General features: G+C 42.6%; 1 protein-coding gene across 1 annotated transcript in view; it reads right to left on the bottom strand.

Annotated features, from left to right (window-relative positions):
- LOC124788663 (protein gooseberry-neuro-like) overlaps positions 1-25,330 on the bottom strand; it is a 123,577-nt gene that overhangs the window by 73,677 nt on the left and 24,570 nt on the right. The window lies entirely within an intron of this gene.

Here is a 25,330-nt window from a genome sequence, read left to right as displayed (position 1 = left end):
ATCCCGTGCCACCCAACATGCTCTAGAAGGTGTAAGTCAACTACCCTGGCCAGCAAGATCTCCGGATCTGTCCCCCATTGAGCATGTTTGGGACTGGATGAAGCGTCGTCTCACGCGGTCTGCACGACCAGCACGAACGCTGGTCCAACTGAGGCGCCAGGTGGAAATGGCATGGCAAGCCGTTCCACAGGACTACATCCAGCATCTCTACGATCGTCTCCATGGGAGAATAGCAGCCTGCATTGCTGCGAAAGGTGGATATACACTGTACTAGCGCCGACATTGTGCATGCTCTGTTGCCTGTGTCTATGTGCCTGTGGTTCTGTCAGTGTGATCATATGATGTATCTGACCCCAGGAATGTGTCAATAAAGTTTCCCCTTCCTGGGACAATGAATTCACGGTGTTCTTATTTCAATTTCCAGGAGTGTACATATTGAATAACATCGTGGAGAGGCTACAACCCTGTCTCACTCCCTTCCCAACCACTGCTTCCCTTTCATGTCCCTCGACTCTTATAACTGCCATCTGGTTTCTGTTCAAATTGTAAATAGCCTTCCGCTCCCTGCATTTGACCCGTGCCACCTTCAAAATTTGTCAGTCAACATTATGGAAAGCTTTCTCTAACTCTACAAATGCTAGAAACGTCGGTTTGCCTTTCCTTAACCTGTTGTCTAAGATAAGTCGTAGGATCAGTGTAGCCCCGCGTGTTCCAACATTTCTACGGAATCCAAACTAATCTTCCACGAGGTCTGCTTCCACCAGTTTTTCCATTTGTCTGTAAAGGGATACCGCGCTAAATTATGTAGAATTGGCGTGTTGGATCGTTAAAATCCCGAGCGGAATGGAGGCCCCTGCTCGTATTACTGCAATAGTCTTCAGTTGAGGATAGAGGAGGAGGAGGAGGATATTAGTGTTTAACATCCCGTCGACAACGAGGTCATTAGAGACGGAGCGCAAGCTCGGGTGAGCGAAGGATGGGGAAGGAAATCGGCCGTGCCCTTTCAAAGGAACCATCCCGGCATTTGCCTGAAGCGATTTAGGGAAATCACGGAAAACCTAAATCAGGATGGCCGGAGACGGGATTGAACCGTCGTCCTCCCGAATGCAAGTCCAGTGTGCTAACCACTGCGCCACCTCGCTCGGTAGTTGAGGATAGATCCGGCGACTTTGCAGGCCAAGATAGGGTTTCGTAAGCAGGAAGTTAAGCAGTAGAAATTCTAGCCGTGTGCGGGCGGGCATTAAAGTGCTAAAATGAAAGCTCAGGACGGCTTATCGTGAAGGGCAACAACACGGGGAGCATCTTTGTCAACGCACCACTGTGCCGTAAGGGAGACGCGGATGAAAACGAAAGGGAACCTGCTATGAAATGAAATGGCATCACTCGAGATAGTCGGGCCGTATGGCGGGCGACAACGAGGTTGGTATCCCACCGTTGTCTACGGCGTCTCCAGACACGTCTTCAGCCTTGAATCTCTTTGACGAAGTAAAACTGTCTTCAGCGATGAGTTCCACTCCGAACTGAGCCCCGGTGACCTGACTGTCGCCCGCCATGCAGCCCGACTGCCAGGGGTGATGCCATTTCATTTCATAGCAGCATCCCTTTGGTTGTCATCCGCGGCTCCCTTACGGCACAGTGGTGCGTTGACAATATTCTGCGCCCCGTTTGGTTGCCTTTCATGGAAAGCCATCGTGGGCTTACATTTCAGCAAGATAATGCTGGCCCATACACGGCGAGAATTTCCAGTGCTTATCTTCGTGACTGACAAACCGTGCATCGGCCAGCAAGCTAGGTAGATCTCTCGCAAATGAGAATGTTTGGAGCGTTATGGGCAGGGCCTTCCAGTCAGCTCGGTATTTTGACGACCTAATGCGCCAGTTGGACAGAATTTGGCACGATATCCTCCAGGAGGACATCTAGAAACTCTATCAATCAATGCCAAGCCGAATAACTGCTTGAATAAGGGCCAGAGATGGACCAACGCGTTATTGACTTGCTCAGTTTGTGAATCTCTTTCTATCGAATAAATCATCGAATTTTACTGAAACTGTAATCAATTGTTTGCCTGTACATGTACGCCACATCTACCGACCAGTTCCTTCGTGGTGCGTCAGTTTATTTTTCTTGGAGTATATTATGAAAAAGTCACTCAAGGGAAACATTATTCATCTGAAATTAAGCAGGGGTAGTTCAGTTAAACATGAAATATGGGTACCATAGCACACATAAATGTAAAATGAAACCAAAGTTCGCATTGAAATCCTGTCTATTACTAAGACATATTAAGTTGATTCTGTCACTGAATACGGAAAAAATACTTATAAAGCGTACAAAGGTTCAAATGAATTATAAAAGATACGCAATAATCCCTTGCCACAATTTGTTGGAATTGGAAATGAAATGATACAATTAGCTATGTTCATATACTGAATTAGTCAGCAAATTAAAGAAAAAAAACCAGAAAAGTGCATATACACACCAGCTCCCTTGCCTGAGTGCATGTGGAATTCAAGTAGCTGGCTGTGTAAATTAATTTCGAAAAGCAAAACTCTAACTCAAAACAAACGACTTCGCGGTCCCTTCGTCGTGATACATGCAGATGCATCTCACACTTACCATCGTTCTGAAACCCAGTTGCATAGGATGGCTACAGTGAACAGGTGAAGAGTTTTAAGTCCAGGCCCGGCATCTGTCATCAGCCCTAGGATGGAGTCCTCCTCCTCTACATTTCTAAAGAGAAGGTGTCTCTCTCTCAGACAGCACAAAACACAAACTAAATCGGTCTTTTGGTTGCTAGTCTATAGACTTACAACGTTTTGTACCGATCAGAGTGTCTGACATCTGGAGGAGGTTTGGGAGTAAGAAACTTACTTTCTTTTTTAGTAAGATCTTTTCAATCCCTTAAATATAAATGGAATTTCGCCGCAATACGTACAAATTTTTCGAGACGAACTACAATTCAAGCCCAGAACTGAAAATACTTAGTTCTTCAAAAGGTGGTGTATTACATTGTTTCGGGAACATTGCTCATGTGAGGCACACGTGAGAACTCCATTTTTCCATAGAGTGTCATGCATAGCTACGAGAAGGATTTTTTTCGTAACGACAGTCTTATATAAAACACTCTAAGTTTGGATTCCTAGCTGGGTTCGGGATTTTCCCTGCCCGGGGACTGGGTGTGTTGTTCTCATCATTTCATCATCGTCTTCATTTGTGACAATGGCTAGATTGGATTGTGAAAAAAATGGACTTTGTAAAAACTGGGACTTTTCACAGGCGCTGATGACCACGCAGTTGAGCGCCCCACAAACCAATCAGCATCAAACTCTAGGTTTTTCTTGGTGTGGAAAGGAACCAGTAATGTTTTATACTTAATGCATAGATTTTGATAAAATTCACTTATACATCTGGCATATGCCGTCTGTCTAAAAAAGTTTCGAGGCTAGTTTGATAATAAATGGTGAAAAGTTAAAATGGTGGTTTTAATACTCCAGGTGTTCTACATAGTTCCCCCAGCTCCTCCCCCACCTGATTCCAACGAATTGAACTTTCATACTGGCTTGATTGTCTGTTATATCATCAAAGTGTCGACCCTTGAAATGAATTTCTGCGCTTTCCTGTCATTTTGTGGTAGGTTCATATTGATAACACCAAGTCTCGTCACCCGTGATGAGTTTTTCCAGAGAAGAATTGTCGGCGTTTTCATTGCAATCAAGTCCCAACAAGCGCCCAGAAGTCTTTTTTGTTCAGGAATCAATGTGTGCGGAACAAAACTTGACACACTGTCCTCTTCTGCAAGACATTCTTGAGGATGCCTTGAACCCTTGATTTAGAGATGTTGCTCATTCTGATTTGTGACATAACGATGACTGACTATGGGCGCACATTCACAAGTTGAAACTGCCTGCTCACACTGTAGGGTCGAACGCACATCAGTTGTTTAAAGTTGTTAGTTGAAGCTGCCACCGTAGTTACTGCACTGTTGTCGCTTATACATTATGGATAAAAATTGCGCCGTTGTCGTTTATACGGTTTGAATAACGTCAGTCTCGGAACATTCTGGATGGACAATGCACACGAAGCACAGGGACTGCATCCGGCAAAGGAGCTTTCTGGAAAAAGAAACTACTAGTATCCAAAATTATAAATCACGAGACCAGGAAAAATTTAATGAAAACCTGTGTTCAGAGCACAATTTTGTAGTGGGGAAGTCAGAAATGAAACGATTAGAAACGACACTGTTGAAGGTTATTTGGACTGATCGAGTAAGGGATGAAGGGGTGATGCAACTAGTCAACGAGAAGGAATAACATAGAACATAATGAAACGGAAAGAAAATCGTTAGCACGTATTACTGCATAAGTCGTGGCTGATAATGGTGGCGGTGGAAGAAGAAATCCTAGGGTCAGGTCTAGCTAGATACGAGGAAATACGGCAGACTGGCGATGTGCTAGGATTCAGCAGTTATGCTTAAACGAACATATAACCCCAGCTTAGTCTATATGTAGTTAAAGGTCTTTTAAAAGCTTGTGATAAACTCTTCTAAAAAAATTGTAAAGTCCGCTTGTAGCTGCTATTTCTCATTTATTGTGGTGTGAAGGTACAATCGGTTTCACGATAATAAATCACATCTTCTGGTTAATTTTGCTAGATTACATTAAGGCATTCGTCAAATCGAAAGACTTACAGCCAGAGAAAGGTCTACCCGACGGGAGGCCCTAGTCACGCATAAAGACATTAAACGAGTACTATCTTTCAACGTTCTTTAAGGCACACATCCTGGCAACATCAAATACAGTGTTTGCTGAAATGCTGAAATGAAGACGGTAGCTGACGAGCTACAAGAATGGGGAAGCGCTACAAACCAACTTTAGAGTTGGTGACAAGCAACGTCACTACAATAAACAAACCAATGTTTAAGGCCGACGTCGGCCGGAGTGGCCGAGCGGTTCTAGGCGCTTCACTCTGGAAACGTGCGACCCCCGCGGTCGCAGGTCCGAATCCTGCCTCGGGCATGGATGTGTGTGATATCCGTAGGTTAGTTAGGTTTAAGTAGTTCTAAGTTCTAGGGGACTGGTGACCTCAGAAGTTAAGTGCTCAGAGCCATTTGAACCATTTTTTAAGGCCGACGAATGATGCTCGGCAGACACAAGGAAAATCACCAATATGTAGAATATGGTGTAGTTGTGGGCAGATGCATCCGAGTATGTAGAAAAGCCATTAGAAGTTCGTAATGGTAAGTGTCGGAGGGGAGAACCTGATGTTTGAGCTGTCGTGGAACAAGCTTTGCAGTCGGGATTAAATGTGACATGCTGCACAGAGAGGTTGTTCACAGTGCGTATTTTCGATCGGTGAACCGAAATCACGAAGCAAGACCTAACAAAAGTCGCTCCTAGCGAGACGCGAGCACTGCGCGCTCAGCAGCGGGCAGACTTGTTGCGGAGCGACTTGTTGCAGCGGCAGAGGCAGAGGCAGGGACATCCGCAACAACAGGTGGCCGCCTTCAGCTCCGCCCTCAAAGACGCCGCCCAGGAAGCCGCGAGTCGCCGCAGTTTCCTCCGATTCTCGTATTTTACCAAAACACGCTGCAGCTGGCGCGCTCCCCTGCCGGGACGCAGAATCGAGAACGAATACGACTGCGTTCGTTTCATTTTTCCGATTTTTATGCTTTATTCCAGTTAATTCCGTAGCTACAGACGGCGTTCAATAAGTAACGCAACAGCTTTCTTTTATCGGCCAGTTTCGGCTGAAAAAATTGAAAATTTGTTGGGGATATCGTGGAATATTTCGGCTCCATCCCTAAAATTTCATGAAGCTCCGATAGGTGGTGACAATATACGTAGCCTTCAAATAGGCGTTAGTAACAGAGGAGCGTTCTAAGCGCAGAACTGTCTGTGAGTTTCCTTTGTGGGGAAAACCGAGCATCGCAGACATTCGTAGGCGCTTGCAGAATGTTTATTGAGACCTGGCTGTGAACAAAACCACGGCGAGTCTTGGGGCAAGGTGTCTGTCATCATCGCAACAACATCACGCAAAAACTGCCGCCCGGCGGCACACAGCTGTGACTCCTGCAATAATGGAACGTGCGGACACCTTCATTCGAGCTGATGAAAACTATCTTCTCCTATTCCACGAAAAGGCTAGGCCTCACACCAGTCTATGCAGCCGAGAGGAGTTCACAAAACTTCATTGCACCGTTCTTCCTCATTCAGCCTTCAACACGGATCTCGCACCTTCCAATGAAGGATGCACTCCGCGGGAAGCAGTATGTGCATGATGGGGAGGTTACTGATGCAGCAAGACGTTGGTTCCGACGTCGACCAGTAGAGTTTTACCATGTGGGTATGCAGTCCTCCCAGTAAGGTGGCATGAGGCATTCGCAATGAACAGATATTATGTTGAAAAATAAAATTTTGTAGCCGAGAGAGTGGGGAATATGATGGGTATTGGAATTTTGGATGAAACCAACCTATTCTGAGAAAAAAGTCTGTTGCATTACCTATTGAATGCCCCTCGTATTTTATTTTTCACTATGGTGATTCAAAGTAAGTAATTTAGCCCTGAAACGAAGCAAGAACTTGAAACGAAGCAAGATCTTGAAACGGAGGGCTTTTATTGCAACATGTGTTTGTTCACACGAATCTGTATAAGACTTTCATCTCACCACATACAAAACATTGCCGGCTGGTGTGGCCGAGCGGTTCTAGGGGCTTCAGTCTGGAACCGCGCGACCGCTACGGTCGCAGGTTCGAATCTTGCCTCGGGAATGGATGTGTGTGATGTCCTTAGGTTAGTCAGGTTTAAGTAGCTCTAAGTTCTAGGGGACAGATGACCTCAGATGTTAAGTCCCATACTGCTCAGACCCATTTGAACCATACAAAATATTTTGCGATATCTGTGATCAGTGATCGTTAGTAAGAACGTCTGTGAATTCTCTTCATCGTTACATTGATAATGATACATACGATATCTGTCTAAGGATGTAAGGACTGATGTTCGTATAAGTTGAATTTTGCTTTCCAAAATAAAGGGTCAGCTTCTTACTGGCAGCATTCCCAACTCCTGCAGTGGGGATCCCGAAACGTGATGAAATATCCTGCCGGTGACGAGGTTGTTACGGACAGAGCACTAGCTTGCACTAGAGAAGGATAAGGATGGAAATCGACCAGATCGCTTTGAAGAAAAAAAAAAAAAAAAAAAAAAAAAAAAAAAAAAAAAAAAAAAAAAAAAAAGGAGAGAGAGAGACTGGATATCGTTACTCCCCAAAAACTCTGCTTCTAGTGGTTACGTCGCCGTGTCATTAATAGTATTAAAAAATTGTTGGAACAACCGACATAAACACCATTCCCGTCGATAACTAATCCAGATTATCCAGATTAATGGGAATAGTAAAAAGACCCACATTCCTTAATAATGCCTAAATTCCTAAATTACGCTTGCAATCGAATATGATACTGTGAGTTATTTTGAGTTGGTGATTTTGTGTCTAGCATATATTCTACTGCTTGTCATGATTTTTGATGCTGTAAAACTACCAGCGCAAAATAATTGATAGTGTTATGTTAAACAGAAAGACAACCAAAAACCGCCTGGTGATAGCCCTAAAGTGCTGAAACATTTTCTGGTAAAACTAAACTAATCAAACGGTGTCTTGCGTAAGGCGGAATATCTTTCCGGTATATCAAACTGTGTGTATCTGAACATTAATAAAATCTTCTTCACTCATGAAAAGTAAGAAGGGCTAAACATCTAAAGGATAATTACAGACAATAACGCGTGGTGCGTTTGTTTTGCGTTATATGATGACAACAGGTCCCGAGAAACTATATTTTGTTGTATAGAACGAATGTACTATGAATGTAATTGTTAGTGATGGAAATTCACTGTTTTAGTAACTATGCGTATGAAAATATGTCTTATTAGTAATTGGGAAAGAGTTTGGTTAATTCCTGTCTTCCATCACAGAGCCTGCCACCATCGAAGCAGTTGTTCTCATGCTCTGTAATGAAAGATACACATTCGTCACGATGATGAGCTGTCGAACCTTTGATAAGGAACTTACATGGGCAAGGTGACGAAGACGGTAACATCAATTAGAACCTGTAACTATGTCTCTGGCAAACTGAAAAAGTCTCTAATTCTAAAATAACAGAGGTCGGAGCTGTCTTTAAGGTCCGTCGTCTAGCGAATTCGAGTCCACGGAACATTAAGCAGTCCTTTCTTCCTTCTGAGGCCGATCGCCGTTTGAATGTTACCATTTCCATTGGTATCTCCAGAATACCGTCCCTGTTGCTTGTCTTGCACCATTATCGAACAAGAAAGCCTTTGGAAGTATATTTGGTTTGCTTTACCCTTCCACTGTTAAGTGTGCGAACGTCAGCTCATTTCTTTACGCAGCTCGTATTACCCGACCGCTAGTGACGACACCTTCGCCGCCATTCCTCTGCGGCTCAGATCGAATAGGATTTACATTTTTGCTAGAACGGCACATTAGCCAACCGAATTTACTTCTTTGTCGTGGGCGTGTGACGGCCCCGCTCTCTTCAGGAGAAACCGCATCCGTCAACATCGCAGATCTGCTCCTTTCTGTTCCTCTCCGAGGGAAAATTCTGGCCACGGCTGCAGGCAGACTTTCACGCAGCTGATTTTCGGTCCGACTTTGTGCGGGCGTGGTCATTGACTTCTCAGGTATCTCGCTATGTTTATCGTCAGAGCACTGAGAAATGAATTCTGCATTTTGGTCTATATTCCGCGAATGACTATTAAGCGTTTGGATGAGAGTAATTTTATAGTAACATGGAAATGTTTTCCATTTGGTATCCAAGACATATGAGGCAGGAGAAATGCCCTCAGATTCCAAGAAGAATGTACTGGTTCTTGTTCGAAAGAAGATCGATGTTAACAAGTTTGAATGTTAGCGAACCATCAGTTTAAGAAGTCATGGTTCTAGGACGCTGAAACGAATTATTTAAAGAAGAGTGGGCAAATTGTTGGCGCTCGTAGGGCGGGCGCTTCCGTAACAAAGGTAGCCGAAGTGCCCGGTGTTTCAAGAGGCACCGCATTGAAGTTCTGTACCACATACAGGGAAAACGGGAAAACTTGATCTGCTTAGTCAAAACGGAGACGAAAGTGTATATTGAGTGATTGCGACAAACTGTCATTGGAAGAGCATCGTGACGAGAAACAAAAGGACGACGGCTACGGAAGTCACTGCAGGACTGAATGTCTCGATGGCGAACCCTGTCAGCACCAAAACAACACGAATGGAGCTCCATAAGCAGGGAATTGTAGGGCAAGCTGCAATTCTAAATTCACTGATCAGTGATGGAAATGGCAGTAACAGAAAAACGTGGCACCGACCACATGAAATCTACATTACGGAGCAATGGAAGAAAGTCGTTTGCTTGGAGGACTCTTTGTTTCACAGTATCTCCAACTTGTGATCCAGTTTACCATCCGAAGAGTGATACATGGCTGGGGTCGGTGACGACTGAGCAGCCATATTCTTGGTATTGCGTGGGCTCCATGATTGTTCTGCAAGGTCGCATGACTACCGAGGTTATGTAATCATTTAGGCTAATCAGGTCCATCCCATCGTACAATGTTCGTTCCCCAATGTTCACTTTGTGATGGATACTCAGGGTACTGAATAATATTTGCAGTTTGTATTCTGAAACACGGTTACTGAGGTTTCGAGCAGGTTCTAACGAGATGAAGAGCGTCCTTCCTCGAGAGTTTTCGACATTACTTTTACATTATCTTGCTATTGAAACAGTTCTGTGACTATTCGTACTGTCGTTCTGCCTGTATATGTTTACACAACGTAAAATGAAGTAAAGGTCAGTGTTCAACTTCACGTCGACGACGTGGCAATTGGAAGCGGCGCACGTCCTGTGACTGGGGAAAGTGTGATAGAAAATCGGCAGTGTCCGTTTCAAAGGAGCCTTGCTCGTACACAACCGGTCAAAAACAGTGAAGCACCTAGAAGACACGTGCGGATGCCAGTGTAGCTTCGTACATGTACACACCGTTGGCTGATGTGTAAATGATTAGAGTTTCAGTTCTGTGTGACAGGTAGAACGGCCACAACAGTGCATTATTGTTGTTGTGAGGAGCCGTCGGGCTGTGACTGAGGAAACAGTGGTACGTCACTCCTGTGTCCTCAGATGAGGTACTCCAGTGGCCATCAAGATCCCCAAAATTGTCCCCAATAGAAAATGTGTGGGGCTAACTTGGACGTCAACTTCGTCCCAGTGCCGGTATAGAGATATCAAGGGCGAGAATGAAGTTTTAACTCTACGATGGAGCGTGCGATGATATGAAGCTTCCTGGCAGGTTAAAAGCCGAACTCGGGACTGGCGGTTTAGAGTTGCGGTGACGGGTCGTGAGTCGTGCTTGGATAGCTCATTTGGTAGAGTACTTGCCCGCAAAAGGCAGAGGTCCAGAATTTGAGTCTCCGTCCGGCACACAGGTTTAATCCGCCAGAAAATTTCATATCAAGGGAGAGTTAAAAGAGTTGTGGGGCAGCTTTGGTCAGGAAATGATGGAATGACTATGCAACCGAATCAGTGCATGCATCTAGACGAGAGGGAGTTCTTTGTAAATTTGATTCGAATTTGTAATCACTGAAATAACACCACAGACGCTATAAATCCATAAAGTCGCAGAGTCGCGGAGTGCTACTAGCAGTACAGGTAACACAATGACTGCGTGCAGGGAGTTAAGAAAGATGAGGTACCACGGTGGAGCAACTGCTCCTAAGTCACACATTTATGTTGTCAGTATTAGGCGACACAAAGAGTGACGTCGCTGGACAGTGGATGACTAGAAATGAGTAGGCGAAAGTTGCTGAAGTTGGACTGTTGCCTAAGCTGGGCCATCTTCGTATTTCGCCGTGTATTGGTAACTTAAAACTTTTAAGCTGGCTCTACTGGTGAGAAATGTTGTCGATGTCACGTGGCACGGCAGGCAGACGACAATAGCCACTGAGGCGAGAACAGTTGCCATTATTGTATTTTCTTCGCTTTTGCTGCAAGTGTTGTGCTGCAAATCATAATCTTTTCTTTACAGTACGAGTAGGTAAATAAATTGTCTGAAATATAGTTCATAAGTGTCATTCATTAGTTAATAAGTAAACGTCGCAAAGCTAGAGTTTAATTTTGCGTGTTCCTGTAGAGTTATCTTTACTTATATGGCGTCGGGTTGCCGGAGTAGGACCAATGCTTGTTTCCCAATTTGGACCGGTCCAATTTAGCAGACTCTCATAACAAATAATATTTAAGTGCATTTTTACTATTAGTCATAGGTATGGGTAACATTTTTAGGTTTTCAAGGTGGCAGAACTTTTACTGTAAGTAATAGGCTCGGGTGATAATTTAAGGTTTCCAAGGTGGCAAAAAAAGGGGAATGTACGGGCAAATGGACAGAAGATGAGCCGAAGGTCGCCGTGGCAGCATACAGAAACGCTGACCACGGACTTAACGAGTGTGCTCGTGTACATGGAGTACCCAAAGCTACAATCAAGAGACATGCTGAGAGCAAAAACAAGTCCTCAAATAAAGTTAAGTTATTCGGAAGTCTATCAACTTTTACGCCAGAGATGGAAAAAGTTCTAGCAGATCACCTCCTTTTGTTTGAAGAAAGATTTTTTGAATTTGCTATCAAAGATGTTCATAAACTTGCATTCGACATAGCAGAGAAATACGAACTACCTCATTAACACAGAAAATGAAATGGCGGGTAAGAACTGGTTTTATTTATTTATGAGACGAAATCCACAGCTTTCCTTACGTCAGCCAGAAGGAACATCAATGGCCAGAGCTAATGGGTTTAATAGAGAGAATGTGAATCAATTCTTCGACATCCTTGAGAAAACAGTCGATGAGAATAGAATTAATTATAGCTAACAGTATATGTCGATGAATTTGGATTTATAACGGTTCAAAAAAGGAAACAAAAAGTCATCGCGCAAAGAGGCAAGCAGCAAGTGGGATCTGTCCTAATGGGGGAGCGACGAGTTATCCCCACAGCTGTTTGTCCAATGAATACCCGTTTATCATCTGCATTTCTTCTTGGTGTAGCAATTTTAATGACCAGTAGTGTACTTTGACACAAGGCGATTTCACTGTGTTGTGAAGGACGTATTTAGTTGTACGTGTTTGGATGCAGGTCTCGGCAAGGCCGGCACACGAGCTGACTCAGAGGCGGTTGCAGACCCGGCAGGGGCGGACGGCGGCAGCAGACGGCGCGACCCACCTGCCGCGGCCTTTCTCTCCCCGCGCGCCCTGAATCGCGGCGCCCGCCGCTCCTAGACTCGCGTTGCCCGCTTTTTCTCGGCAGCTCTATCGACAGACACATTGAGCAACCGCCGCATTCAGACCGGCCACTGCGGCAATGGGGACACGCTGACACTGCACATTGTTTTTGCACTTTAGTACGACTCGCTGAGTTTTACGCAAACTTCTGTCGGGAACTAGCAGTTTCTCCTAGGATTCCCTGTCGCTGGCAGAGTGGGTTCGCTTCGATTCTGCACCGCGGTGTGGACTGCGTGGCATGTGACTATCTGGGGCTTTCGATACCACGTCACTGAAGGCTCTATGCTTGGTGCTCGGGGTATACCCAATAAATGTTGTTGTTGATGTTGTGTGGTCTTCAGTCCTGAGACTGGTTTGATGCAGCTCTCCATGGTACTCTATCCTGTGCAACCTGCTTCATCTCCCAGTACGTATTGCAGCCTACATCCTTTTGAATCTGCTTAGTGTATTCATCTCTTGGTCTCCCTCTACGATTTTTACTCTCCACGCTGCCCTCCAATACTAATTGGTGATCCCTTGATGCCTCAGAACATGTCCTACTAACCGATCCATTCTTCTAGTCAAGTTGTGCCACAAACTCCTCCCCAATTCTATTCAATACCTCCTCATTAGTTATGTGATGTACCCATCTAATCTTCAGAATTCATCTGTAGCACCACATTTCGAAAGCTTCTATTCTCTTGTTGTCCAAACTATTTATCGCCCGTGTTCACTTCCATACATGGCTACACTCCATACAAATACTTTCGGAAAGGACTTCCTGACACTTAAATCTATACTCGATGTTAACAAATTTCTCTTTTTCAGAAACGCTTTCCTTGCCATTGCCAGTCTACATTTTATATCCTCTCTACTTCGACCATCATCAGTTATTTTGCTCCCCAAATAGCAAAACTCCTTTACTACTTTAAGTGTCTCATTTCCTAATCTAACTCCCTCTGCATCACCCTACTTAACTCGAGTACAATCCATTATCCTCGTTTTGCTTTTGTTGATGTTCATCTTATATCCTCCTTTCAAGACACTGTCCATTCCGTTCAATTGCTCTTCTAAGTCCTTTGCTGTCTCTGACAGAATTACTATGCCATCGGCGAACCTTACATGTTTTATTTCTTCTCCATGGATTTTAGTACCTACTCCGAATTTTTCTTTTGTTTCCTTTACTGCTTGCTCAATATACAGATTGAATAACATCGGGCGGAGGCTACAACCCTGTCTCACTCCCTTCCCAACCACTGCTTCCCTTTCATGCCCCTCGACTCTTATAACTGCCATCTGGTTTCTGTACAAATCGTAAATAGCCTTTCGCTCCCTGTATTTTACCCCTGCCACCTTCAGAATTTGAAAGAGAGTATTCCAGTCAACATTGTTAAAAGCTTTCTCTAAGTCTACAAATGCTAGAAACGTACGTTTGCCTTTTCTTAATCTAGCTTCTAAGATAAGTCGTAGGGTCAGTATTGCCTAACGTGTTTCAACATTTCTACGGAATCCAAACTGATCTTCCCCGAGGTCGGCTTCTACCAGTTCTCTCATTGGTCTGTAAAGAATTCGCGTTAGTATTTTGCAGCCGTGACTTATTAAAGTGGTAGTTCGGTAATTTTCACATCTGTCAACACCTGCTTTCTTTGGAATTGGAATTATTATATTCTTCTTGGAGTCTGAGGGTATTTCGCCTATCTCATACATCTTGCTCACCAGATGGTAGAGTTTTGTCAGGACTGGCTCTCCCAAGGCTGTCAGTAGTTCTAATGGAATGTTATCTACTCCCGGGGCCTAAATATAAGTACAAATCTTAACAGAACTCAAAACATGGAGAATGAATGAGCACAAAGCGAGCGAGTGAATTGCGAAAAGGCCCAAACGTCAACGAGCGACTGAGGATGAAATCCCAAGCTTGCCAAACTTCATTTCTTAATAGGTGGTGGGCCATACCCCAAGCATCTGCAGCATGTAATCCTCGGTTAGAAAGCTGACTTTGCTTGTGGAGAAAGAGGAACCCAAAAGACATACTTCTATGCTGAGACCGTCGGTCGTATGAGAGATGAAAGACGGCTAGCACACACTCACGATGAAATAACACAATCACCTACAAACCATGTCTTGTGGACCGATCTCAGTGACGAAGCAGATAGACAAGAGTATAAAGAGTACTTTCCGTGTTAAGATATTCATCTATGGAGTGGAAGGAGTTGCCTATCAGTCTTTTAAACTCTGTTTAAATTGTGCGCTATCTGAAACCAAGTTTTTAATGGTTGCTGGCAATTTATTGGAAATGTGTGTTTATGAATATTGGATCACTTTTTGGACAAAGGTAAGTGAGTTTAGGTCTTGATTTAGATTGTTCTTATTCCTATATTGATACTAATGGTTGGAAATAGAGGTATATTACATGCAACAAATTTCATTAAGGAACAAACATACTGAGAAGCGGTGGTTAGAATATAAAGTTCCTTGAATGGATTTCTACATGCTCTTCAATTTCCGCCACAAATGAGTCTTACTACGCTCTTTTGCACTCGAAAATTTTGCTCAGTTTGATAAGTTACCCAGAATATGATCCTCTGTGACATAATAGAATGAATGTAAGCAACGTACCCGTTTTTTATATTTATATCTCCTACATCTGACATCATTCTCACTGCAAATACAGACTTGTTTAGGCGTTTCAGCAATTCTGTGGTATGTCCTTCCCAATTGAATTTACTATCTAGTTGTAATCCCAGAAATTTAATACTCTCAACCTCTTCGATCTGCATGTCTGTTGTACTAGCAAGACAGATGTCAGTAGGTTCAAATGGTTCAAATGGCTCTGAGCACTATGGGACTTAGCATCTGAGGTCATCAGTCGCATAGAACTTAGAACTACTTAAACATAACTAACCTAAAGACATCACACACAACCATGCCCGAGGCAGAATTCGAACCTGCGACCGTAGCGGTCGCGCGGTTCCGGACTGAAGCGCCTAGAACCGCTCGACCACATCGGCCGGAGGATGTCAGTAGTACAGTGACACAAACGAAGACGGACAGACATAGAATAAGGACTAAATGTATAGTCACCGGAGTGTCACGTAAACAAGTTTTCATCTGGTGTTAATATTAGTTCTCACACGGAGAAGCGGAGTTCTGAAGAATGACGGAGCAACTCATGCCGCAACTGTGCTATGCGGGCAGCTTACGCACACGCCATTAGGCGAACACCGGTTGGTAGCCGACGCCGTCAACCGGAAGCGTTTCATTTCACGGCGATCTGACATTTGAAGTAGCAGTGTGTTACTGTAGGTGTAATATACTGCTGATCAACTGTTACAGAATATGACGCTGGAAAATGTACGAATAACGACCCATACATTAGGAAAATTTCTCCTAATTTTCAGTCACAGTATTCTGTTCTTCCCCTTTAGACCAAAGCGTCCGGAACTAAAACTGCGTTATCAAGGACGCTTTTGACCTCTTTCTGGCGTTGCATCTGCTTTGTTTTATCACCTATGAAGTACGTGGACGATATACAGGTTGAATCACCTAAAATTTGCACCGCAGATGTTGCAGAAATGGAAAGTGCTGTTGATGTTCGGTTTCCACTTAATGAATTGGTGGCCAGAGGCTCGTACTGTTAGCCAATAAACAGGTTATAATAATACTTAGAAAGTGTATTCTTGTGCAAACTTACACTTACTTAAACGGAACAATGCCTATTAACATTAACAAACTAAAATTAGTGTAAATTAGAATGTCAGCGGTGTTTGTTGCAGGATTCTAGTGCCAATCGTTTGCGAGGTATCGTATTTCGAAACGTTTCTGCACCGACACTTGTTTGTGCCATTCAATCTGCATAGTTGCTAGGTAAGATGTTGTTATGTTTGCTTTCAGCTTGTGTGTTCGTTGTGTGCACTGCGACTTGCAAGTCAGTTAGTGTGTGCCAGTTCAAGCAGTAGGCCATGAGTGGACGATGGGATCCAGTAATGCAGAAAATACGACAAGATTTCCCAATAAACCTCAACCATCTCGGCAATTAGTTATCAGCCTCTTCAACCAGTTACATGAAAGTGGTAGTGTAAAACCTAGGCAACACAACAGAAGGAAACAAGTGACAACAGAGGTGCTGCTGTTGCAGTTGATCCGCACGTTAACTCCCGCGCAAGCGCAAAAGGAAGTGGCGTGTCAGCTAAGTGTGCTACACATTCTCCACCGACACAGGTTCCATCCCTATCACATCTCTCTCCATCAAGAGCTGCATGGAAACGATTATGAGAATCGTCTTAACTTCTGTATATAGGAACTAAGACAGGATACTCTAGATACATCACGTATCATGTTTAGTGATGAAGCCACATTTACCAAACATGGCCAGGTAAATCGCTGTAACACGCAGTGTTGGTCTGTTAACAACACCGTTGGCTTCGTCAGGTGGAACGTCAATGGTTTGTGGGCGATAACAGTCCTGAAATAAACTAGGCTGGACAGGGTCCCTACCTGAACCCAATGGAACACTTTTGGAACGAGTTAGAACGTCGGCTTCGCTTCACACTCCATCGTCCAACTTCACTATCCTCTCTGGTTTCAGCTCTTGAGAAAGAATGGGCTGGAATTCGTCCACAGACATTCAGGCACCTCATCGACAGCGTCCCTAGCAGAGATCAAGCCGTCATAAGGGCGATGGGTGTACAAATTAATGTCCACTAATAGGTATCCGATAGCGATCAAATGGTGTATTTTCTCACTCTGTGAAACCCACCTAATCTGTTAGTGGAATAGAAAACAGAATGAGCGGATCTTCAGCGCTACCACTTAGAACCCGAACCCTTTGCCATAGCTGTAATGCGGCATAGAGATTATGTTGCATGAGAGGTTGCACACGTTTTACTTTCAGAGATGTAGCAACTGCTCATGCAGAACTGACCATGCAATAGCGTATATTATGGCTTCAGAAACTTCAACTCTTTGAATATTGTCTCAGGTTCATATTCTACTCCTCGAAAAAAACGCAATTTTTCATCAACCTTCTGACTGCTTTGTTGCGATCCACCACGAGCTCCTCTCCAGCGCAAAGCTCTTCATCTCTGAGTAGCATCTACACACGATATCCTCAATTGTTTATTGTCTAGTTCCAATCACCGTCTTCTCCAATTTTTACCTGATGCTGCTGCTTCTAGTAGCATGGAAGTTATTTCCCGATGACTCAAAATGTATTCAATCGTCTTATTTCATGTACCAATTACTGTTTATCACATATTCCTTCCCTTACCGATTCTGAGGAGCATATCTCTTTGTCTGTGTTAGTGACCATCATAAGGTCTTCTTACTTCGTCTGTTCAATAATGGAAGTGTAAAAATGTGGTGTGGGATAGTGAATCAGCAGCACATAGGTACGTTGTTAATAGACAAAACAGGGAACGCGCACAAGTATCACAGCCTCCTAACAGACCATGCTCCTAGGTTGCTAGACAATGTTCCTCTACAGACTAGGAGAAACCTGTGGTAACAACACATTGGCCGTCCATGCCCTAGAGCATGAAGTACTACAGCATGTTTTCACGAATTCTTTCCAAATCACTGTATTGGACGCAGGGGACATGTATCTCGGCCAACCTATTCCCTAGATTTGATGCCAGTAGACGTTTTTCTGTGGGGAAATCTGAAATACTCTGTTTACAAGGACATAGCAACTACACCCGATGATATGCCAAGAAGTATTACTGCAGCCTGTTCGGACATTTCCGCTGAAATGCTAGCACGTGTGCGGGAGTCGTTCCATACCAGACTGGAAGCGTTTATTGCCGCTGCTGGTGGGCACAATCTGTGATGGCGAATTGTCTCGTTACTGGTCAGAATGCACATAAGTAATGTATGCACTTGTGTTGTTCTTCAGTGTGTGCTATCACAGGTATTGTACAAGTGTCGGTGTGGGAACTTTTCAAAATACAACATCTCGTAAATTACTCGCACTAGAATCCTGCAACACACACCAGTGACATTCCAATTTACCCAACTTCTAGCCTGTTAATGTGAATAGGCATTGTTCCATTTAAAAATGTGTATCTTTGCACAACAAATACACCTTCTAAGTATTAATACTTTCTACTCATTGGCTAACAATATGAGCCCCTGACAACAAATCCATTCTGTGGTTCAAATGGCTCTGAGCACTATGGGACTCAACTGCTGTGGTCAAAAGTCCCCTAGAACTTAGAACTACTTAAACCTAACTAACCTAAGGACATCACACACATCCATGCCCGAGGCAGGATTCGAACCTGCGACCGTCGCGGTCGTGCGGTTCCAGACTGTAGCGTCTTTAACCGCTCGGCCACTTCGGCCGGCTCCATTCTGTGAAAACTTCATCAATAGCACTTTCCATTTCCGTTATGCATACGGTGCGAGTTTTCGGCGATTCGCCCTGTAGTTGATATTTTTATGTGAAAAAACATTTGGGACAAGTCAACTGAAATAAATATTATTAACCACTACCTTCATTTGGCCAGGTGAAAAACTTTCAACTTTGCGCATCACTCCTCAAATAATATAATATGTTTATGTCTGCAGTAAATTTTTCAGCTGACATACCTATTTTAATCTGTGGCTGTACGATGTATTACAGCAAAGATCATATTGCTATCGTATACATAACAGACGAAATAAAATAAAATTATTCAGGATGCTAGCAGTTAAAGGTTCTTTTCTACACTTTGCATAAACTATACATGATTTGGCTTGTACATCGCCGTACTATGTGACTCACATTACTAGTCAGAATTTTGCTACTGTCGTTGATAAGTAAGTAACTTACGCATCTGTATATCTTATACAGCACTGCTATCCTGTACCGTTCATAAAGTGCTAAGTGATAGACTGAGGCAGACGTAACGCCCAAAAAAGGCTCATGTAGACCTAACTAAGCCTTTAGAATGGTGTTGAAGCCCTTGACAAAATGTCTGTTAATAACGTGACGAAATATGTATTATAATACATGAAACACAACATGACTCGACCCTGGATTTCTGGTTTTTTATGACAAATGCCAAGGGAATATCATCACTGAAAGATACGATGGCGAAGGGCTGCCTAATAGCTGAAGGAATATGCCACATATTATTTCAGGGCACACTACTGGTCAAAGCAAGAAAAACGTTCTACAACATACTAATGATAGCAATCCGGCGGTTGGCACTATCAATAAGGAATGTGCATTCTTCAGCCTTACTGCTCAAAGAATTACGAAAACAGTCTTGTCATACGCATGGGGCGTAGCCTCCCGAATAGTATGTAGTTACTCGATGACGGCGGAATACACAAAAGCCTTTCAGTGTTCTTATGGCCGAAGATAGCCCACAAACCCTTTATAGGGTTACAGTCAGATGAACGGAGATCCCATGCTATAATACCTCGTAGACCAATCCATTACTCATTAAACATTTTTGCTGGGTACTATCATACGAGGTGTAGAAAATGGGATGGTACTCGTAGCGCATAAATCACATACGTTGTCTTTCTGCACTCTTAGTATTATCCAGTAGCGTTGGTAATTTGGCGCATAGAGATTTGTGCTAAACAGGACCTCTTAATTCGCTCAGTAAATTGCGTGGCCGTATGAGTCTCTCGACTACAATTTCTGGCCATGCGTAGATACTAAGACAAACCTGACACCTTGGTGTAAACGATCGTAAAGGATTTTTATCCATACACACTTGGTCATTGCTTCAATAGGGCCTACACAACATCTGTGTAAATATGGAGGAGGTGAGGTTACGGTATGGGTTATTTTTCATGATTACGCTGCGGTCCCCCTATTGGGCTTAAGAAAACGCTAAATGCGAAAGAATATGAACACATTTTACAGCGTTGTGTACTGCTTAAAGAAGAGGAACAGTTCGGAGTCGATGACTCTATAGTCGTGAAAATGCACCCTGTCCTGAAGCAGCGTCTGCGAGGCAATGGTTTGAGGACGATAACATTCCTGAAATGAACTAGGCTGGACAGAATCCCAACCAGAACCCAATGGAACAGCTTTGGAACGAGTTAGAACGTCGGCTTCGCTTCACACTCCATCGTCCAACATCAATATCCTCTCTGGTTTCAGCTCTTGAAAAAGAAAGGGCTGCAGTTCGTCCACAGACATTCAGGCACCTCATCGTCAGCATCCCTAGCAGAGATCAAGCCGTCATAAGGGCGATGGGTGTACATATTAATGTCCACTAATAGGTATCCCATAGCGATCAAATGGTGTATGTTCGCACTCTGTGTGAAACTCGCCTAATCCGTTTATAGAATAGAAAACGTGATGAGTGGGTCTTCAGTGCTACCTCTTAGAACGCCAACCCTTTGACAGAGCTGTAATGCGGCATAGAGGTTATGCTACATGAGAGGTTACACACGTATTACTGGTAGAGATATAGCAACTGCTCATGCAGAACTGACCACACAATAGCGCGTTCTTTGCATATTGTCTCAGGGTCATATTCTACTCGTCGAAACAACCGCAATTTTTCATTAACCTTTTGACTGCTATGTTGTAATCCACCACGATCTCCTCTCCAGTGCAAAGCTCTTCATCTCTGAGTAGCATCTACACGCGATTTCCTCAATTGTTTAAAGTCTAGTTCCAATCACCGTCTTCTCCAATTTTTATCTGATGCTGCTGCTTCCAGTTGCCTGTTAAGTTATTTCCGATGACTCAAAATGTATCCAATCGTCTTATTTCTTGTTCCAATTAGTGCTTATCACGTATTCCTTCCCTTACAGATTCTGAGGAGAACATCTCTTTGTCTGTGTTCGTGACCTTCATATGGTCTTCTTGCCTCGTCTGTCGTTTACTGCTTTGCTTCAGAGATTCTTTCACCTTGTCTACTAAGTGGTACCCAGTTCTGATACAAATTCATACAGTATTATTTAAACTGCATCCAAATACTTTTGCGGAGGTAATTATTATACTTTATTTCTGAAGAATCAGTATGCTGTTTGAAAAAGGGAAGTACCAAATGGAAATACAGGGACGATCCTACCTACAGGCTTGTGCATAAAAAAATTGAGGCGTTGAATAAGATTCCTGTTTTTGGTGCGACACCTACACAAAGATTTTGCTGATTTGTTGTTTCGAGGTTACATAACGTAGGTGCGGATACGTGAAATGCTCTTGTGAATTAATCAGAGCTGTCGAGAGAATAAAGCTTTACACGAAACCTGCTGCTTTGTGTAATGCCGAACACAGATCACAGGTAAAATCTCATGTTCCAAATCTGCAAAAAATGGAAAACACGTAACTGACGCTATCTGAATTTTCTTCGGAATTTTGTAGAACTTGTCAATAGTAGCAACAAGAAAGACTTTACTGAAGTTCCGCAGCAACTTATATTCATTCACGAATCCGTTTTCAGGTCTTTAGGTCGTCGACAGCTGTCACCTTATAGTGGCCTAAGAAAAAAAAAATCGCTCAGAATATTAAGAACGTGTTTCTAGTTTTATTTTTATGGATTTGATTTTGGGTTCTTGTTTTCTTGTTGGAACCTAGTCATTATTGTCTGTTTCGCAATTTCTCATTTTCGGGTTCCAAGACCATTTCCTAATGTTACTGTCTGAATGAAGTTATTCATCTCTTCTGGGGTACTGTACTAAGAAACAAGGAATCTACAACCGGAAAAGAATTCATCAAAACCTTACAGTGTGAAATAAAAAAATTTTATGATGTTACAAGGCATTACTGATATAATATCTAGCTTGCCAATACATAGTTTCTTGCTACATCATATTACCATTCCTGTTTTACTATAGAGAGAAAATATTTGGTTTTGTTATTCGTCCCATCATTTTCAGCGCTATAATTGCTGAAATGTGTATCAAAAATTTATTTTGTGATGGTGTTGAAGGAAAGATTTAACTCCATTACCGCTTACTGAAACAGCACTTCCTTGAAATCCATGATGTATGCTTCATGCATTTTTCTTGTTTTCCCAGATTTTCCCGTTTCGATTTCATTCTGTGCAGGTATATATTTGTTCCTCATAGAGTCTGTCTAAAACGACTGTATATCCACTCTTAATATTTATTATTAGTATTTCATTACCCTTTTCATTTGTTTCTAAGAGCGATGTATGTACGAGTATTTCCATATACGTGCAGTAACAGATGTTCTTATTAGGGATAGGTATTTTATTACTCAAGAGAAAAATGGAATTACTTGTTACTCAGAGTAATATGTTGGGATAATTCTCGCCAATGGAATCCGCTAAGCGTTGAGTTTCCTGAAAGATTTTTTGGCATTTTGCGGGGTAAACTTGACACTTGTATGAATCTTGATGTAGCTCGCCGAAAATAAAAGCAGAGTTTCCGATCGCTCTGAGTCAGATTTTTCAGTGAATTACCCGCAGGTGCTTGATTAGTACCATCATGGAAGACGAATGTCAGATAGTCATGAATGAGCATGTATTGTACTTCGGTGGTAACCACAGCGGGCTTGACTTATATCAGGACCTGCAAATTTGTCGGACATATTACACATTACTTCCTAGCCATATGTGTTCTTTAAACGTGAGGTAAATTAGTAGGAATACATGCAGTGGGCTACGAAACACGTTCCTTTCGCAGTTGATACCATGGATGAATTAATTTTAATTTAAGAGGTTTAAACGTGAATAATCCTCGTCAGGAGACACAATTTTCTGTTGCTGGAATAGGAAAACCGAGGAATATTTGTTCCTGTGGGAATTACTCATAAATATTAAGGAAAATGAAAAGAGGCAATCAACAGCGGGCTGAAGTAAGTCTCACAATCGTATCGTCCGAAAATATGTGTAGAAAACGTGGTTAATTTTGCAGTATCAGCTTTTGCTCATCGTGCGCTAAACAATTTACTTACATCGGTAGTGTCTGTCTAGTTGATTTTCAGCTCATACTCGCTGTTGTCGTCGTGGTTGTGCTAAGAGTGAAGTTAATAACTTATTGTACTGAACAAAAAGCAAGTAGTTTAGAATATATAATAGCTGTACCTCAGCCTCGGAAAGCAGGTCTGCGGATTTAAGAAAAAGAAATTTTTGTTGTTGCGAAGCTGCTGTTTGGCAGTGGAGAAAATTGCACTCGCGATTGCTGATGTAAATTTAATAGACCTCTTCATAACGTCACCCAAAGAGTAATTAATACGTGAAGAACCATAACGCCTTCTTTCAGGTCCTATAGGTAACAAACTGATCGCATGGGGATCAACATTCGAAGCAGAAAGACGTACTTATCTGACGAATAAAATGTGTGCCTATAGTAGGAACCAGACGATGAATGGTAGTGAATGTTTTTGACAATGAAACATTAACTGCTTGCATCACGTAAATCGCGAGACATTCTTGTGGATATGGTAAATTAAAGATTTTGTCTGGAGTCTGTTGGTGGATAAATGTGAAGCTAAACAGAGAGAGAGAGAGAGACGGGCGGGAGGAGGAGGGGGAGAAGTAGATGCAATAGTATTGTACAGTAGCATATCAAACAATTTATCGAAATTTTCACCGATAAGTGTAAAATATGGCAAAAGTTTGGATATCTGTGACTATGAGACATTAACAGTTTCCTTCCTTGCGTCTTTTATTTCATCTTATAATAAACACGTGACTGAATAAATTAAAAATTGGGAATGTATGTTGACACCGTCAATGAAACTCATTCCGTTGTCAATAAAGACTGTACGGAAATTAAAAAAATAAATGTTTCGATGATGGAAATAGCGTGATTTTATGTTTACTGTTGTTGCGTGGCCAGCAGCCCAAAGACTGGTTTCACGCAGCAGATGTTAGTTTGTCTTGTGCAAAAATCCTTACCTTTGCACACCTATCGTAACCTACGTCCATTTGAAATTACGTAATGTAGTCAAGACTTTTTCTCCCTCCACAATTTTCACCTTTCACTCTTCCCTTCATAATCATATTGACTATTCCTTGATGTCTAAATATGTGTCCCATCAACCGACCTCTTCTTTTAATAATGTTTATGAAATAAATTTCAGTTCTCCCTAATTCGATTACGATCCTCTTCATTAGTCATTCAGTGCCATTTGACCCATCCGTCTAAAATTCTGCATTTTGTATTCTCTGTTTTATTGTCACCGTCAGTTATTTTGCTCCTCGGATAGCAAACTGGTCAGCTGCCCATCTATTCTACCTCCCCTAGTACCATCTCATATAATTCGACTTCATTCCATTACTCTTGTTTTAAATCAATGGGTGTTGACCTTGTAAGCGCTTTTGAAGATACTGTTTATTCTGCTCAATGGATTTTCCAAATCCTTTGTGGTGTCTGACAAATTTATGTCATGGCAAACCTCAAAGTTTTTATTTTTTTCTTCTGAACTTCAACTCCCTTTCCAAATGTATCATTTGTCTCCGTTACTGTTTGCTCAATGTTCCGATTAAATACTAGGGGGATAGGCTACAGTGATGTCTCATTCCCTTCTCAACTACTACCTCCTTTTCATGTCGTTTGACTATAGTAGCTGCAGTCTGTTTCTCGTTCAAATTGTATATAGCCTTTCGCTACCTCCAGAATTTCAAAGATAACTATTTATATTTTGCACTGGGTCCCATTCGCACTAATTCGAAGTTTGGAATAGTTGCTTTGTTTATATCTGTGTGCCTATTTCCATTTGTGGTTGTTACTTGAGAATGAGGGAAACTCGAAATCGCAATCACAAGAAACAAATTAAGAAATATGGACAGCCCTGAGCGGAAATTAACGTGTTTAATGACATTATTGTGTTGAAGTATCAGTAATTCGGAAACTGCCGTCTGCTGTGACAAAACTGGAAAAAATTGATTCGTTGTGCCCGACTAAGGAGCGCGTTCGAACTAATTCAGCACTTTTTTCTTATTTTCTCTCAGTATCTCTTTCTCCGTTCACTTTTTGTACGCTCTTCTTGTCATTTTTCAGATAGGGCTTTCAGCAAGTTTGTGTTTTGTGATTGTTTATCATGAATGCCAGTTATTGCGCTTTTTCATTGATAAGGCTACGTGTAGGAATTTTTGTAGTGAACCTGTTGCTGTCCG

Source organism: Schistocerca piceifrons, chromosome 3, assembly GCF_021461385.2.
Source record: "Schistocerca piceifrons isolate TAMUIC-IGC-003096 chromosome 3, iqSchPice1.1, whole genome shotgun sequence".
In the NCBI taxonomy this organism is placed as follows: domain Eukaryota; kingdom Metazoa; phylum Arthropoda; class Insecta; order Orthoptera; family Acrididae; genus Schistocerca; species Schistocerca piceifrons.
This window is presented reverse-complemented; position numbering and strand designations above follow the sequence as displayed.